The following is an 18,600-nucleotide window of genomic DNA, read 5'->3' as shown; positions in this document are numbered from 1 at the left end:
TTCTCCTCCACGTCTAAGTGTGGAGAGGCAGCTAGTGCGCATGCGTGTGCCGATTTACCCCAGCCGCAGCCTAACTACAGTGTTTTGCCTAGTGAGTATGCTCAGCCTGACTGTGCCATTCCTGAGGCTAAGTCTTCATTTCGGGATACAGCGCATGCTCCTACACTTAGTGCGAAAAGCCTCTTTGCACAGGTACTTGCACTCCGTGCCGGGTCTAAGTCCTGTTTTGTGCCTAGACACCATGCTAAAGCTGATAGTCTTTTTTTCAGAGACTGTATTTCATGCTACTGAGCATGCTCAGGCACTTACTGCATCAGAGACTAGGTCCGGTAATGAACTCTTTGGCCCTGCCCCTGATGTGGGGGGCCCATATAGACCACAGGGCATCAGGTGTCCTGACGATGTGGCCAGGCCACTCCCAAATGGCTTGCAGAGGCCCGCCCCTATGACTTGTCACCTCATTATTGATGGTCAGACGATGACTGGTGAGGTGTTTGTGTCGTGGCAGCCATGAGGTCATTATTGAAGTTGCGGTTCCAAATAGGACGCTAGTTATGCCACTCATGACGTGCCACTCTGCTTTTGTCTCCAGGAGGTGCATTGTGGTCCACCCTGGTTTGGGGCGGACCCAGGTTATAAAACGGGCTGGAGCCAACAAGGAGGTACGCAGTCTTCTATTATGCTCCGAAAGAGCACACCTCCTTGTGTTGAACCCATTGCGGCTTTAGGCCAGAGGTAGGCAGGGATAGGGCGCAGATGCAGGCCACCACCACAGTTGGTAACGCAGAACGGTTAAGATAAGCTCCTGTCCTACCAGTCCTGCTTGTGCAGCCCAGTGACATTAACAGGCCTGCTGCTGCTGCACCTGCTGTCCACAGGTGTGGCCCCAATGCACACGGTCAGCGTACTCAATGGCCCCTGTGATGTTAACAGGGAGTTCCTGGGCTGGGTGGGCGTGTGGACCCTGTGACGCTAACAGGGCTCCCAGTCTCAAGATCCGAGTGGCGTCTAACTTGGTTCAGGCTACTATTAGTTTCATAGCCACACAGCTCTGTATTCTCCACCTAACCTTCCAGTTGCCAACCTCTCCTTTTCCATCTGGGAGCACGGTGGACACTGACTGCTGATGGGGATATATACCTTTCTCTTTCTTTTCTTATTAATTTTCGTTATATAGCGGTAACATAGTAATATACCACCTTATCCAAATCTGCCAGTCCCACCGTAACAGATGGTGTTTCTTCAGCAAATGTTACTTTTGCTTAACCACCAAACCCATGGACAAAACCTTTTTTCCCCTTTCCAACACACCTGTTCCCCTTTCCACCAGCATCTGTCCTTTTTCAACTCATTTTGTATATGACCAAAAGTGCAACTCTGCAGGGACACCGTACTTAATGCCATCTCAGCACAGCAGCCAGCCCTCGGTCCCTCAGATGTGGACAAGTAAAAGACCATTTCCTCCTATCCATGACAAAGCGTTGAGATTCACTCTGTGCAGCACTAGTGTTTAGTGGAAAAGCAGATCTAAGATTGCGTACCACCTTCTGCAGATACTCCTGTATACGTGCGTCCCTTTCTATGGCAGGAATTATTTCGCCAAATTTTGTCTTGTACCGGGGATCTAACAGTGTGGCAACCCAGTAGTTAGCATTACTTCGAATTCGTACAATCCGAGGGTCATGTTGTAGGTAGTGCAGCAAGAAGGCGCTCATGTGTCTTGTGCATCCAGGAGGACCAAGTCCTTGGTGTGTTGGTGGCAGAGAGGTGAGAATCGTGCCTCCTTCCTCTGCCCTCTCCCCCAAACCTCGCACAACCGAAATGTGAGCAAGCTCTCTCATCTGCTGAGTCTTACATGCCTATCACCAGTTCGTCCTCTATTTCTTCATGGGCTCCTGCACCTTCCTCAACACTTTTTGCTGATACTATTCGCCCTTGTTAATCCCTCTCCCCCACCATGACTGCCGCCTAGGTGCCGCTGACCATCTGGACCTCGTAGATCTTGTTATCCCTTCCGCATATGACTCCTCCTATACTTCCTCCCCTTCTTCTTGTCCCAACACCTGACTCCGAATTATGCTTACAGTGTGCTCCATCATGTAGCTGACCAGAATTTGTCACGCTGAGAATGGCATTGCCAGTGCTAAACATCTTCGTCGACATTTGTAAACTGTGTAGAAGGGTGCATAGGTCCTTGATCTGACACCACTCCAGCAGCGTGATCTGCACCACCTCTGGATCAAGTTAGGCCAGGCTATATGTCATAACGTATTGCAGCAGGGTTCGGCGGTGCTGCCACAAACGCTGCAACATGTGCAGATTCAAATTCCTGCGTGTCGGCACATCGCATTTCAGGCGTTTAACCACCAGACCTAAAGACTTCTGGAGCGACGAAAGTTGTTGAGCTGCTGTGTGCGAACGATGGAAGTGAGCACATAGCGAGCGTACCCGCTGCACAAGGCCATGTAGGCCGGGATGGTGTTTTAAAAATTGCTGGAGAATTAGATTCAACACGTGAGCGACACAAGGCACGTGTGTCACATTGTCACGGCGAAGGGCTGCACCCATGTTTGCATCATTGTCACACCCGGCCTTTCCTGGCTGCTGGTTGAGTGGAGACAACCATTGATGAAACTTGGTCTCCAGAGCTAACCGTCCACAACTTCTAAGCGGTGTGACTCACATTTCCCATACATTTCAAAGTAAACATTTGACCGCATGATGGCATTGAGCTCTGCTGCCAGCATAGTAAGGAGGTGTGTGGTATTCCTTGTGTCAAGTTACAAGGAAGGGTGCCCTGACCACACAGGGTTTGGACCGAGGTGAAGGACCCACACGAGGTTGAGGAGGCAGAAGCAGTGTATTAACTTCTACATACAAAGGAAGGATTGATACAACTCGTGGGGACAGCAAGACTTGTACAGCAGACCCTTCTCCATCTCTCCCCATAGTAACCCATTGCCCAGTAAGCGACATGTAACGCCCCTGTCCAGGCTTACTGGGCCAAGTATCTGTGGTGAAATGCACCCTGTCACACAGTTTCTCAAAGAATCGGTGATGTTTGGTGCGACATGCTGGTGTAGCGCGTGCACGCCTTTGTTGGAGAAGGAGTGGCGCCTGGGCATCGGCTCTTGGGGCACTGCGATGGGCATAAGGTCTCGAAAATCCTCGGTTAAAAAGGTTGGAAAGGAAGCATTTTGGTAGCCAACAGTTTGCAAATGCTGAAAGTCAAGCTCTAAGCCATGTCATGCCCTTCTAAAAGCATGTAAAACACAGCAAGGGGACTCCAACCACAGTCTCCCTCATTTCCACTAATTGGGCCACACACACCCCACTTGACTGGCATCAGTTGACCCCCATTTTCAAGATGAAAAAGATGCTTTGCATGAAGCACTCTCAAAAATACGCGTGCCTTTCACCTCCCCTGGATGACCCAGGGGAAGAAAAGTCCTCTGAGAGCCATGACTTGTTCATCTTGGTTCTTTTTTCAAAAGAGAGGGGACTCCAACCACAGTCTCCCTCGTTTCCACTAATTGGGCCACACACACCCCACTTGACTGGCATCAGTTGACCCCATTTTCAAGATGAAAAAGATCCTTTGCATGAAGCACTCTCAAAAATACGCCTGCCTTTCGCCTCCCCTGGCTGAGCCAGGGGAAGAAAAGTCCTCTGAGAGCCATGACTTGTTCATCTTGGTGAACGTTAGTCTGTCCACATTGTTAGTGGACAGATGCGTGTGCTTAGCTGTCAGCACACCCCCAGCAGCACTGAGGACACGTTCCGAGAAAACGCTGGCTGCGGGACACAACAAGATCCCCAAGGCGTACGTGGTGAGCTCAGGCAATTTATCCAGATTGGAAGCCTAAAATGAGCAGGGCTCAAGTTGCACAGTAATGGCATCGACGTTCCCTTGCATATACTCATATCTGTGTCTCCTCTTTTTCCTTGTCCAGCTCCTTTGTTTTCGCATGAGTATATGTCCTTGTCACTTTCCCATGTGTTTGTGTTGTGTTGTGAGTTGTTTGTCACCTTTTGGACACCTTTGAGGGTGTTTTCTAGGTGTTTTTATGTGTTTGTGATTGCCTGCCATTGTTTCCTATGCGGTTCGAGTGGTTCGTCGAACGTTCGCCGAACCGAACTCGAACAGGACCTCCGTTCGACGAACCGAACTCGAGCCGAACCACGGCCGGTTCGCTCATCTCTACACACTACACCGCGGCACGGCGCCCTGCACCCCGACAACAACAACAACCAACCCTTACAGTCGCCCCAGTTTCCCACTGGGCCCCGGGACACACCGCCCCTACCCACGGAGGGGCTAACATCTCGGCTGCGGCCGCAACACCGATCCCGGACCAGCCCGCCATTACTTCAACCGCAGCGGTGGTGCTTCTCCCATCACCACGAGCCGTGGGTGGCGTCACGACCCTTTACACGACCACCATCCTCCCACCGCCTACCCCTTAACAAGAGCGACATGGCCCCCGGTCTGGAGGCGCTCGTGCCACTGACAAACCTGAGCCCGGACCTCGAGCGGCTCGGCACGAGCAAGCGGAGGAAGCTGCTGGGCCCCTCTCTGGGCGGTACACGTACACTCTTTCTGGCATCACGAACAGGATTCGGACAGTCCACTTACCTGTAGAAAGTGAGCCTTAGAAGTTTCCGTCAGCGGCGTCCTGCCGAAAAAGTTGAAGTCCCGCCATCTTGGCGCAAAAGTTTTCCGCTCGAGTCGTCTTCCCCGAGCAGTAAAGGCGTGAAAAGAGAAGCACCGCCCCCGAAGGAGGAGTGCTAAGAGAAAACCAAGGGGGAGGCGGGCGAGAAGGCTGCCTGATGTAACTGAGAAGATAAAAAGGCAGGGACTCCAGGACCCTGCATCTGCCCTGTTCCTGGACCCTGCGGGCGCAGAAACAACATGTCCGCCCCATCCGCGCAGCCCGAGGGTTTGGAACCCGCGCCCGGAACATTGGCGTGGCTGAAGGCCCAGACGATGCTGACGTGTCACCGCAGCTAAGTGGAATAGCGCCACCTGATGGCCCGATGGACGGCTGAGGTGGAGGATCTGGTTACAGCCGCGCGGTTGTATGAGGTGGAGGCTATCCTGGATGAGCGGGTAGGTGACCCATGCCCCTATGTCCCTGAGGGACCGGCCGCTGTGGCTGAGGGACCTGGTCCGCCCCCGGCCCCTATTCAGTCTCCCCTGCTGCCTGCGCCGGCTGCTGGCCTCCCTCCGCCTGGCCCGCTGGCGCCTCCACCAACAACGGAGACCGCGGTCCCGGCTCGAGATCCGCCCGCGGAGTAGACCGCCCGCGGACAGGAGGGAGCTACAGTTCCCGCGGGGGCCCCCGGCACGGCGCCCGCCCAAGACGCGGAGACAGCCCAGGACCTGTGGTCGCCAGGGACGGCGGTGTGGCTGGCGAACCAGTTGGCACAGTTCTGCATTCAGGTGCGGGTCGAATCAATGCAACAGGCTATGAGTTGGAAGCAGGGGATACAAGAGATGGCAGCCGCGGTGCGGCCGAACGAGGAGCCCGCCTCGCAGAATGCGCCCCGGCAGGATCCAGCCTCCCCCGACCTACCGGCCAGACCAGGTGCCGGGCCCGGCTGCGGTGAGGCCCGTGAATCCCGTGTGGGTGCTCCATTGCACATCCCAGCTCCCATGCCACCGACCCATGAAGAGAAGTAAGCAGCGTATTTCCCGTTGTAGCTAAAAAGGACCCGTCCCCGTTGGGACTTATGTGTTGTTGAAAACCCCTGTTGCGTGAGTGACTGCTCATGGACAAGGTCGTGGACTTGCCGGCCACCCAAAAACTTTTGGGCTTGTAAATATTGCCCTATCCTGCCCCCTTTATCATGCCTTCCCATTCCGTTAGCCTCCGGAGCGGCAGATTGGAGGAAGGACCCACAGCAGAGCAGGCTGGGGTCCGGTCACCACCGGGACCGGTGACCATCCTCCGGGGAGCCCTTTAACAACTGCCAGGTGCGCTATACTGTACCCATTACTGCCTGGGTGACCTACCATGTTCTCGTTTCCGGACTGGGGGAAAAGGGTGCTGCCCTTTTCTTAGGGGCAGCATCAGGGCTAGGCTGCTTGGGTGGGGAAGGTGGAAGGACATGGACCCGTTCCCGTTTAATAAAGTTTGAAATGTTAAAGTAAAATGCCTCCAAGAGGAGTTTGGAGAGTTAGAGTGACAGGAGGTGAAAAAGGAGAGAAACTGTCAGGGACTCAAGTAGGAGCCTGGCCCCTTAGAGAACGTCAGGCAGGCAGGCGGTGGTGGCCGTCTGCAGGAGTACCGGTACAGCAACCGGCGGTACCGTAGCACCAAAAGGAGGGTACTCAGACCCCATCCTAGCTTAGAAGCCACTGAGTATAGGCGAATTGACTGATTGCTGGCTGGACCTCACAGGTTAATCCACAACCAAAGTCCCGAAAGAAGGCAAAAGCCCACCGAGACCGGGTGAGCGCCACCGCCAAGGGTCAAACACCCAACGGGCCAGCGCCTGCAGGCAACCAAGGGCTCCTCCGGCAGCTCAACGCCGGGGAGCGGGCTACCGCTGCTCAGGCAGGGGGACCCGAAACACAAACAACTAGAGGTGCACAGGAAAATGGGCCACCATCAACCCCGCAGGGGGACATCAGCAGCCGGCCGCGGGAACCGACCAGACCCAAACTTTGGTTTACCAGTGACTCAGTGTGAATTAATCGTGAGTACACCAGTGCCATCAGGGCACGACACACTACACCGCGGCACGGCGCCCTGCACCCCGACAACATCAACAACCAACTCTTACAGTCACCCCAGTCCCCCACCGGGCCCCGGGACACACCGCCCCTACTCACGGAGGGGCTAACATCTCGGCTGCGGCCGCAACACCGATCCCGGACCAGCCTGCCATTACTTCAGCCGCAGCGGTGGTGCTTCTCCCGTCACCACGACCCGTGGGAGGCATCACGACCCGTCATCCTCCCACTGCCTACCCCTTAACAAGAGCGACGTGGCCCCCGGTCCGGAGGCGCTCGTGCCACCAACAAACCCGAGTCCGGACCTCGAGCGGCTCGGCCCGAGCAAGCGGAGGAAGCGGCCGGGCCCCTCTCAGGGCGGTACACAGGCAGTCGTCTGTATGTGATGGTGGTTGTGCGCGCTGTGCGTCCTGTGCAAAAACACCCAAGTCCAACATAATCCACACCACGACATCCAATGACAATCCTGCCTCTGCTACATACTGAAGTTGCAGTGCAGTTAAATTAGAGAACATGACTGACTTTTGCGGCTTCAGGCAGACACTGACTGAGCCGCAGCTGTGAGCGGTGATGTCACGGAGTTTAATTGCAGTCACAGCTGGAAGTTCCCATGGTACCCCATCCATAACTACATTTAAACTCACCATTATGTAAATATGTAAATTCATTCAACTCCGTGATCTCACTTCAGGTGAACTGATTGAGTTCAATGAAACTTGCATCTCCCAGCAGAAAACCATGATTTTTTTTGCCAAGTGATGCAGATTTGGAGGTGAAATTTATTCACCAAATTCCTGCACCAATACTAGATCCATAGTAGATCTGTGGTTAGTTCTCCAAGATGTTTGGGACAAGCTTCTTTCCGAGTTCCTTTAAAATATGTGTGCAAGTGTTTTTACAAAAAATTGATGGTTTGATGCAGTGTAAGGCCTAAACCTTGCCCCTGGTCATATGACTAAGGGCGTTAAGACAGAAACGCGTAAACGTTAGTGTCTGCACTGTCTGTCTATGCACGAATAAAGAAACACTGTTGTTGCACCCAGCTGTATTACTTTCTTCAGTGTTTATCTTGCGGCCAGGGCAGCGCCAACTTCTGAGTCTCGGCGATGACAAGGTCAGGTGGCGGTGAGCTGGATTTTCAAGTACAGGTCCTCAAAGTTGTTTATAAATTAATCTAAGGGATGCATTAAGATATGGATCTCTTAATTGTGTTAATTTTGTATGGTGCTCAATGGATTTATGGGAACTGGCGGCAATGGAGTAGCAGGTTCCCCTTAGTTGGTTATTGGAATACAACTCCCCCTCCCTTTGTTATGGTCCTTCCAAGCTGTGGCATTATGGCTGTGAGTAAATATGGTTCTAGGGGGTTCTTCTTAATAATCACCAGATTTTTGGAACTTCGATGACTTTAGCAATCTTGTTTATCTTCAAATATTTGATGTTGTCAAATAACAGGCAGCTGTGGCCAGTTTATCCAAATGCTGGTGTAAGTGTCGGGGATGGGGAATTGTATGTGGATGGAATGGGGTTCTTCATAGGGGAATCAAGGTCAGGTCACCGAAACGTCGAGAGTACCAGAGTCATGATTAGGGTACGGTTCCACTTGCGTTTTGCATGGACGAGTGCAATCCAATGAAACATCATATTGCTCTCACTCTAGTGCAAAACTATGGGGCAGTGTCCATCTACAATTGATTTCTCATGCCATAGCCGTATGAAGAATGAATCGCAGCATGCTGCGTTTGGCAGTAGGGATGGGTGAACCCCCTGCTGTTTGGTGTTCGGGAGACTCGCCCGAACGTTTTGTAAAGTTCGCGTTCGGTTTCTGATATAACGCGAACTTGCATCCGAACACTGAACATGGACTTTACAGTTATGTGATGGGGGGGGGCTGTAAAATAATGAATACAGTTAATAATAAACATTGTCATTATACTTACAGGTCCCACGATCTGTCCTGTAGACTCTGTCTCCCGCCACTTCTCTTTCCGATCATCGCTGTGCCCTCCCAGTAACCAGCACTGATGATATGACCTTCTGTGACGTCATAGCATGTGACCAGTCACGTGTGTATTGTATCATTGGCTACAGATTGGTCACATGGATATGACGTCAAGTTAGGTACTTTTGGTGCATCTCTCCAGTACGCGGTGCTCGCCCGAGCATGTCTGTACTCAGTATACTCAGCGAGTGCCGTGTACCGGCGAGATGCTCAGGCACATGGTCGGCTCCCCGTTCCTGCATGTCGGTGCTCTTTACAGAATCAGCCCACATACAGAGACTGGCTGCCACAGCCTGTGAATAACGGCGTCGGGAATCAGGTGATCGGAGATCACCGTTGCTATAATAACCTGCCTGTCAGGTTACTATTGCAAGGGTGGCAGCGGTGACCTCACCGCTTACCAACCCGAAGCCTCTGCTCACTCACTGCGTGATTACACTGCACTTGGAGCATGAGCGTTCTTCCTCCCATGCAGTGTTGTCTGATGTAGCAGAGCTGCATAGATTGAAGGAGAAAGAAGACAGAAGACCAGGATCATGGAGGGGTGAGAGGGAGCAATAAACATGGAGTCTCTAAGTGTGTCTGTGTATTTATTTCTATTAAAGTATTTTTGTGTATTTTTTCTCTGTGCGGTGTCTTTTTTTAACCCTTTATTGGAGGTTCTTAATGGCCGGGTCAAATTTGCCTGACATTAAGAATCTCTGGCTTAATACTAGCTAGTAACACAAAGCTAGTATTAACCCCTTATTACCCAGCATGCTACCCATCACCAGGGCCACTGGAAGAGTTGGATACAGCGCCAGAAGATGGTGCTTCTATGAAAGCGCCATTTTCTGGGGCAACTGCGGACTGCAATCCGCAGCAGAGGGGCCCAGAAAGCTTGGGCCAACTTATGTTGCGGATTCCAATCGCCAGCTGCCTAGTTGTACCTGGCTGGACACAAAAATGGGGAGAAGCCCATGTCGTTTTTCTTTTAATTATTTCATGAAATTCATGAAATAATTAATAAAAGGGCTTCCCTATATTTTTAGTTCCCAGCCGGATACAAATAGGTAGCTGGGGGTTGGGGGCTGCCCGTACCTGCCTGCTGTACCTGGCTAGAATACAAAAATATGGCGAAGCCCACGTCATTTTTATTTTAGTTTTTTGGCAAAAAACGTTAAAGAAAAATAAAAATGCTTCCCTGGATTTTCCATTGCCAGTGAAGGTAACACCAAGCAGTGGGGGTTAACAACCAGTAGCTGTTAGTTAGCAATACAAAAAATGCAGCGGGAGCCCGCATATTTTTTTTCTTAATGTATTTAAATAACTAAAAAAAAATGGGCTTCCCTGTATTTTGATCGCCTGACATCACAGTACCGTAAAAATAAATAAGTCATTAAAAAAAATGACGTAGCACTATTTTTGATTCTCAGTGCAGATAAAGCAGACGGCTACGGGCTGCCACCCCCATCTGCCTGGTTTACCTTGGCTGTCAATCATAATACAGAAAAGCCCATTCATTTTTTTTTTATTTAAAAAAATAATTAAAAAATGCGTGGGCTCCGGACGTATTTTGATCGCCAGTCAGGTAAAGCCAGGCAGCTGGGGGCTGGGATTCTCTGCAGCCGCAGCCACCCCTAGAGATGGCGCATTGTTTCTTAGCACCATTTCCAGGCGCTTTACCCGGCTCGTCCAGTGGCCGTGATGGCGGTGGCTCGCTGGATAATGAAGGGGTTAATACCAGCTTTGTATTCTCAGAAGATACTAAGCCCGAAATTCATGGTGTCACGCTAAAATAGACATGGCCACCAACCAAGGAAACAGTAAAAAAAAAACACAACACAGAGAAAAAAATGTATTAGAAATAAAACAAAAAACATTTAGAGACTCCACCTTTATTATAAAAAAATCCTTACTCCGACGTACTCCACAGGGACAGCCATGTCGGCTTCATCACTGTGCACAGACAGAGTCTATAAGCAAAGCGCAATGTCAACTATGCTTCATTTTGTGCACAGACAGTCTATACACAGTGAGAAGCAAAGAACAAAGTCAACCCTGCTTCATTTTGTGCACAGACAGTGTCTATACACAGTGAGAAGCACTGAGAGCCATGTCAGCCTGTTACATTGTTCTGGACGGAGCAATGCAGCAGGCTGACAATGACGGGATGATTGCACTTTCGTTTCGCAGTGCATCACCCCATTCTCCCGACAGCAGCGCCTCAGCTGTGGAATTACATGCAGCTGACCTGCTGCTGTCGGTATACTGTGCGCCGTGATGCGATAACACTTGCATCACGGTGCACCAGGACCTGTGATGACATCATTCTCATGTGACCAGTCTGTAGCCAATGAGGTAATACAACTGTGACGCCCTGGACACCCCAGGGGTCACAGGTCATTACACCACATACACTCCTCCCACCCCAGTAAGGTACCATCAGTCAACCAAAAGACCTTAATTGCCTCCCTCAGAGTCAGACAGGCACACCAGGTGGGCGGAGTCAGGTGGATAGACACGCCCTCCGAGGAGTCTGCTGACCTGAGGCAGGAAAACACAAGAGTTGAAGATTAGGTTTAGAAGAGAGAGGAGTACAGTTCTGTGTGTGGCCTGGGTTGGAGCCTAGGACCCCCGATCAGTCAGGCAGGCAGACGGTAGTGACCGCCTGCAGGAGACCGGGAATACGATCGGTGGAACCGTAAGGGATCGGGACAGGGTAGTGGCCCGCCGGAACCGAACCGGGTAGCCAACTGGATACCGGAGCACCAGGCAGGGTACTCAGACCCCGAACTAGGCTGTAAGACACCACCATAGTCAAATCAACTGATTGCGGTCTGGACCTCTGGGGTTCATTCCCACCTAAGTCCCGATTGAAGGCCACAGCCCAACCCGTCCGGATAGGAGCCACCGCCAGAGGCCAGAGATCCAAGGGGCCAGCGCCATAGTTGCCCACGAGGAGCAACCTGTGGAGGCTGGCCGTGGTCGGTCCCAAGACCACCAAGCACCAGACCGGTTGCCCTGGGAAGCCCGCCAGGAACCGAAGCCCGTCCCTAAGACGGACCCAGCCATCCCGGAAGAGACCGCACCCACCGCACCGGCTTCGGCAGTCCGTCCGGCCAAGATGGAGGAAGACGCTACCCAGAGGAAGGCCCCAAAGGTGAGGCAGGCCGCTCCTGGGTCCTGGACCTCGGCTGAGGTTCCGTGGGGAGGCTGCAAGGCATCAGAGCCGGCTGCGACACAGCGGGGCTCCCTTCAGAGAGTGACGGTCGTAGCCGCCACTGGGGAGCACCGGCTGGGCCAGACCCCCACTGATACTGACCCTAGGCAAGCAGACGCCTCCTATTGGGAGCGGCCGCCAAACCAACCATGCCCGGGGGTAGCGGCCCATGAGAAGCGGAGAGCGGAGGTCCTCGCCCGTACCATCCGGGAGAAGGAGAGTCTCTGCAGTGCTACCTGCTGGGTGCACACCTCCCGTATGGTCACCCGGACCGTGACTTGCTACCCGGTGACCTAGTGCAGTACACCCGGCATCGAGGGGAGAGGGGCTGGTTTGCCCTGGATGTCCGCAGTGGCAGAAACCGTACTGTCCGGAGGCAGTCCCCGTCCCCTCCCCCACCGTACAGTCCTGATGTGGAGCTGGAGGAGTATGAAGGAGGTGATTTGAAGTAAAGAGGCTTTCACCTGATTCAAAAAGGACAGTCCCCGTTGGGACCAACATTGTTTGTGGTAGCCCGTTGGCTACTGAAGTGCCCGTCCCAGTTGGGACTGATGTTGTCCCCTTTTCCCTAAAGACGAGGCTGAGAACTAGCAAGCCACCCAATAACTATTGGGCTTGTAAATATTGCCCAACTGCCCTTCCCGCAACTGCCAGTCTCCAGAGAGGCTGGTTGGAGGAGGGACCCTCAGCAGAGCAGGCTGGGGTCCGGTCACCATCAAAATCGGTGACCATCCTCCGGGTCAGGGGTCCCCTTGGACGTGGGGCCTCTGAATGACTGCCGGGTGTGTAGCACTGTACTCGTTCCCGCTTGGGTAGCTTGGCCAAGTTCCTGATTGCCTCCCTCAGTCAGACAGGCACACCAGGTGGGCGGAGTCAGGTGGATAGACACGCCCTCTGAGGAGTCTGCTGACCTGAGGCAGGAAAACACAAGAGTTGAAAATTAGGTTTGGAAGAGAGAGGAGTGCAGTTCTGTATGGGGCCTGGGTTGGAGCCTAGGACCCCCGATCAGTCAGGCAGGCAGACAGTAGTGGCCGCCTGCAGGAGACCAGGAATACGACCGGTGGAACCGTAAGGGACCAGGACAGGGTAGTGGCCCGCCGGAACCGAACGGGGAGCCAACTGGATACCAGAGCACCAGGCAGGGTACTCAGACCCCGAACTAGGCTATAAGCCACCACCATAGTCAAATCAACTGATTGCGGTCTGGACCTCAGGGGTTCATTCCCACCTAAGTCCCGATTGAAGGCAACAGCCCAACCCGTCCGGATAGGAGACACCGCCAGAGGCCAGAGATCCAAGGGGCCAGCGTCTGTGGGCAACCGGGCTCCTACGACATATATACGCTGGGGAGCGGGCTACCTGTGCCCAGGCACAGTAGCCAAGATCACATACAGGTGCAGGAGAAAGGCGGACATTACCAACCTATCTGGAGAAACTGCAGCCATCTGCGGGCCCCGTTTGTCACCCCGTTTGGTTTACCAGTGACTCTGTGTGGTTTAATCGTGAGTACACCAGTGCCCTCAGGCACCACACTGCGCTGCACCGCCACCCTGCGCCCTGCACCCCAGCCCCTCGCCAAACGGGCCCCGGGACCAACATCCCCTTCCCACGGAGGGGTCAACACCTAGCTGCGCCCCTACACCGCTCCCGGGAGTCCCCGTACCTTCACCGCAGCGGTGGTGTCCACCATCACCACAACCCATGGGTGGCGTCACGAACTTCACAACACAACTACCCCTCCAACCCCCTGCGTGCACCGCCACTACACCCTTACAGAGTGACGTGACCCCCGGGTCCAGAGGCGCTCGAGCCACCGACACCCGAGCCCGGACCCGAGCGGCTCGGCTGTCGCAGCCGAGGCCGCGGGTCGGTACACAACATTCATACGTGACTGGTCACATGGGTATGACGTCACGGTCACAGCAGGTCCTTTTAGCCAGAGGTGCCTACCGGGGGGAACAGCAATGATCGGACAGACGCGGAAGCAGAAGCGCTGGGAGGCAGAGTCTTCAGGACGCGTCGCTGGACCTGTAAGTATGATCATAATGTGTTTTTAATAACGTGCTTTTTTTTTTTAACAGCTCCTGGACCTGAACGGTTACACAAACTGTAACACGAATGTCCCAGAAAGCTCGTGTTCGTGTGCACGAACACCATGTGTTCGGTACGGACAGCGAACTTTACAGTTTGGCTTCGCCCATCCCTATTTGGCAGTGATTCTTGGCTCACGCACCCCCATACAAGTCTATGGGAGCGTGTGAAACATCGAACTGCGCTTGCATGTAATCCTAGTGCACTGCGATATACGAAGAGACAGGTAGTGGAGTAGATGCGCAGACAGTGTTCCATCCATCTTCTTTGCACCTGTGATGTGATTTTAAAATTGCATCACAGTCGCATGACCCTTGCTGGCACTCACATCAGAGGGTCATTAGCATGCCTCTGCTCTCTGTACTTGAGCTTCAGACTTTCTCCTCCTGCTCCTCTCCAACTCCTACTCCTCTCAACTCGACTTAACTCCACTAAAAACTCAACTGACTCTTTTCCCGCCCCGGGTTCTCAAGACCCCTAGGTGGCCGTTATCCATCGGCCTAGTCCCGCCCACTGGTGTGCCTTTCCTACCCTGGGGGGGTGACTAGGATTTGGTTGGCAAGGTTTAACCCTGTGAGGAAAGGTATTGTGCGGGGGCCTACACTGTGTGACCACCTGGTGGCGCCAGGGCGTCACATTATATGCAAAATGTAGTCATTGAAGATTTAGCTTTGAATAATTTAAATAAACTGATGTTTTGCTTTACAAAATAAATGTTACCATTTCCAGTTTATCAAAAATGTGACGAAAGATTTGTAGCACCAGTCATTGCAACAGATGAGGCTGGGAATCCTGTAAAAGTTGCACTGATCCTGCGTTCACTGTATAAAGCTATTTAGCAATAGCAGCTCTGTTACATGTTTAGGTAAGTCAAAATTATTGCCAAAAATAATTTTTCAGCCTAATGATAGCCATTAGAGATGAGCGAAGTCAAACTGTAAAGTTTGGGGTTCGTATCCCGAAAAATCAGTGGTCGAGTTCGGAATTTGGGTGCTTTCTATATGCTAACCACTTGAGCAAGATTTGCTATGCTCGTGTACACTCGCTGCTCAGACCAGTGGGAGCCACTTGCAGTTTCTGAATGGGGGTTAGGGCAACGTTTTGCAAAAAGAAAAATAACCCTAATAAGATGTCTGTCAATGTTATGCCCACTAACATAGTAAACCATATACAGAAGTAGGGGAGGGATGATATTAGCATTATATTATTAAAAATAAAATGTATTGGAGTACTTGGGGAAAAAAAAAGTTTTATAGAAAGCGGGAATTTTTTTTAGATTTTTTTTAATTGATGCCATCTAGTTAAGTTAAAACAGAGAGACTAGACCATCTAGTGTTCTATATACAGAGGCGTTATACTGTTGGCATACCCAGGTTTAATCTTGACAAAGCATTAAACCTGAAGCTCATAAATTATTAAAGCCTGAATAGAGAAGAAATACTGCATACTGATGTAAGCTATAAATGATTAAAACATAATTTAGTTAAGTGGATTAGGTTTCTTCATTAGAGAAAACGTTCACATTTATGAAATTGATCAAGTGTATTTACATAATAAAAGTGTAGGGCGATGTCACTTTAGAGATATACATTTTGCAGGTTATTACAACCTGTTAACGCTCGCTATGTAACATGGTGGTTGAGTTCCTACCTCGGAAGACACCAGTTGTGTTCTTAAACATATATGAGTGATATATATGGTATAAGATATAAAGTAATGTTATGTAGGAAAGTAATGTAAGTATAGGAATGCATAAGATGTAGTGCAATATATGGATGTAGTAGTGCTGGTAGTGATACAAGGTTATAATATAGGATGTTGTTAAGATGCTCGGAAACCGACTACAGGGGAAGTGAGAGTTGGCAGTTGGGGTTGGCTGTTGAGATTAGCCCATGGGGGAGGTGCATGTGCTGAGGGACAGTCAGACTCCATCTTAGTGTTCAGTTAGGGAACAACCAAAGTTGAGTGCAGAATTATGGGTCTGTTGGGTTGTTTTGGTGCATTCTTCGGGTCACTTGTGGCAAAAAGGAGTGAAAGACCAAGCAAAGTACCATAGAATTTTAGAAGGTGGTTACACCCAGAAGCGAGACCTGCAGTTAAATCTTAGACTGGTCAAGGAATTGAAAGTGATCCTTGTGAGTAGGGTCTGTGAGTGGACGCTTAGTAGCAGGTCATGAGTAGCTTACAGCTGAGAGGAAACAGGCCAACATGATGATGAACGTGAGACGAGAATGCAGTCCTGGGCGGCAGATCTGGGAGAGTCGCTACTCCCTGTTGCTGGAAGAACAAGTGACTAGAGGGACTCATGAATGGTAATTTTGTGCCAAGCTAAGTTGTGGCAGAAGGCCTGGGAATAACCAGTACAGTAACATCTAAAGTGAACATTTAGTAACTGTGTATTGTAGTAATAAGCCAATAAGTCATGTGCCCGCTACATATTGTGCTTGGTCGTCCACCAAAGACTGTTCAGTAAAATGTTGTCCACACCAACGATAGCATGCGGCCTACAGGTGCATACCAACCAAAGTCCTAAAGTCCACACACCCAGCCAGGACCACAACACCTTTCCTGTGAAGTGGTGCCGGGGTGCCTACTGGAGGGAATCTCTTGCCAACGACTATTGACTATTGCCCCGTACAAATGCATAAGGCAACATATATTACACTGTACCTTGTTCAAGACTATAAAATTAATTATGGCCACTAGTACATTAACTCTTGGCGGTTTGGTTGGTTCAATGAGTTAGGGTATCAGCAACCTCTTATATGTTAACAATAGACAATTATCTGTTTAGAAGATAACACACAATCTACTCTCTATAAATGGTAGCTATAGAAGTGTTTAACGCCATACTACCTCTGATGTCAAGTATATTTTTTTTCTTGAATTATTAAAAAATAAGATTAAACTCCATTTTATCAATTATGGATAACCATAACAGCTTTAAAAATTGTCACACATCAAGATCATTAATGGATAGGACAATAAGATGAAAATGGCTGTGTATGAAGTGAAGAGTAGTAACATAGGGTACAAAATAAAGTAAAGCAAGTCTCTAAGTTAGAACATATGGCCGTCAGTTGGTACCAATTTTTTACGAAGCTTAATAGTATAGATCAATGGGGTCCCATCAGTACACTTTTTTCCTTGCCTGAATAGAACAGCACTAGGCATACTCAATCACCACTTCATTCATTCATTTCATGGACTGCTGAGGTCCAATACACCATTTGCATTTCTCTAGCAGTCCCATATTTGTTTATTTTACTCAGTACGATATATAGTACCATTATTTTTCATAGCAGTTTACACATATTATCAATTTATCATCACCGTCCCCATTGAAGCTCACCGTCTCAATTCCCTATCTGTAAGTCTGTGGAGTGTGGGAGGTATCCCACACATACATGGGGAAAAGATATATAAAAGGCTTCCAGATGTTTTCCTTCCTTGGTGGGATTTGAATCCATGATCCCAGTGCTGCTAACCACTGAGCCACCATGCTGCCTATAGAGAATGAAAGGAGTGGTGATTGTGCATTAACATAGGTCTAAAGTGCTCCATTCTTTTGATTAGAGGGTGGGATGGGGGGGGTCTCAAAGTTGGAATCTCCACTGAACTGGAAGATATAATCTATTCCATGGCTGATAAATTCTTGAAATCAGAATCCTTTTGAGGAAAATATTAACGGGAACCTGTCGCCAGGTTTGTCCCTTATAAGCTGCAGCCACCACCAGTAAGCCGTTACATACAGCATTCTAGAATATTGTATATAAGAGTCCAGGCCGCTCTGTATAACATAAAAAACTCCTTTATTATAAGTAAAATATATCTTTGTACCGTGTTAGCCAGTAGAGATAAAAAAAATGTTTAAAAGAACTGAGAGTCCTGAGTCCTCCTTTATTATAGTCCTCCTTTATTATAGTCACCTAGGGGGCAGTCCAGTCTGATATGCGTCGCTGCTCGTGGGTCCGGTGCCTCCTTCTATCTTCCTTCCATCGCTGTCCTCCTCCTTCCCTGCCCTGTGTGGATGATGCGTCCTATGTCATCTACACAGGCCGACAAGTCGGTCCTGCGCATGCACATTATGATCTGCCCTGCTGAGGGTAGATCAAAGTATTGCTGTGCACATGCGGTCTTTGATCTTCTCTAACGCCTGCGCGTTACCGTACTTTGATCTGCCCTCAGTAGGGCCGATCAAAGTGCGCCTCTGCAGGACTGCAATGCCAGCCTCTGTGAATGACGTAGATCACGTCATCCACACGAGGCTGGGAAGAAGGAGGGCGATCACAGCAGAGAGGAGGTGCCGGATCCGCAAGCAGCAACACCCATGGGACCTGATCACCCCGCAGGTGAGTATAATAATATTTTTTAGGTTATACAGACAGCCTAGGCTCTTGTATACAGTATTCTGGAATGGGCTCATTAGTGGTGGCCGCAGCTTATAAGGGACAAACCTGGTGACAGGTTCCCTTTAATATTATTGTGTGGTACAAATAGCACAGCATGATCCTGATGGTTCTTTATTATGTTGGTTTGTGCACAATGTTACTACGATGCACTTGG

General features: G+C 50.5%; 1 protein-coding gene across 3 annotated transcripts in view; it reads left to right on the top strand.

The window, feature by feature from the left end:
* MED12L (mediator complex subunit 12L) overlaps window positions 1-18,600 on the top strand; it is a 1,012,447-nt gene that overhangs the window by 759,285 nt on the left and 234,562 nt on the right. The window lies entirely within an intron of this gene.

Source organism: Anomaloglossus baeobatrachus, chromosome 3 (assembly GCF_048569485.1).
Source record: "Anomaloglossus baeobatrachus isolate aAnoBae1 chromosome 3, aAnoBae1.hap1, whole genome shotgun sequence".
Taxonomy (NCBI): Eukaryota; Metazoa; Chordata; class Amphibia; order Anura; family Aromobatidae; genus Anomaloglossus; species Anomaloglossus baeobatrachus.
Note: the sequence above shows the minus strand (reverse complement) of the source record. Positions and strands in the feature narration are given on the sequence as shown.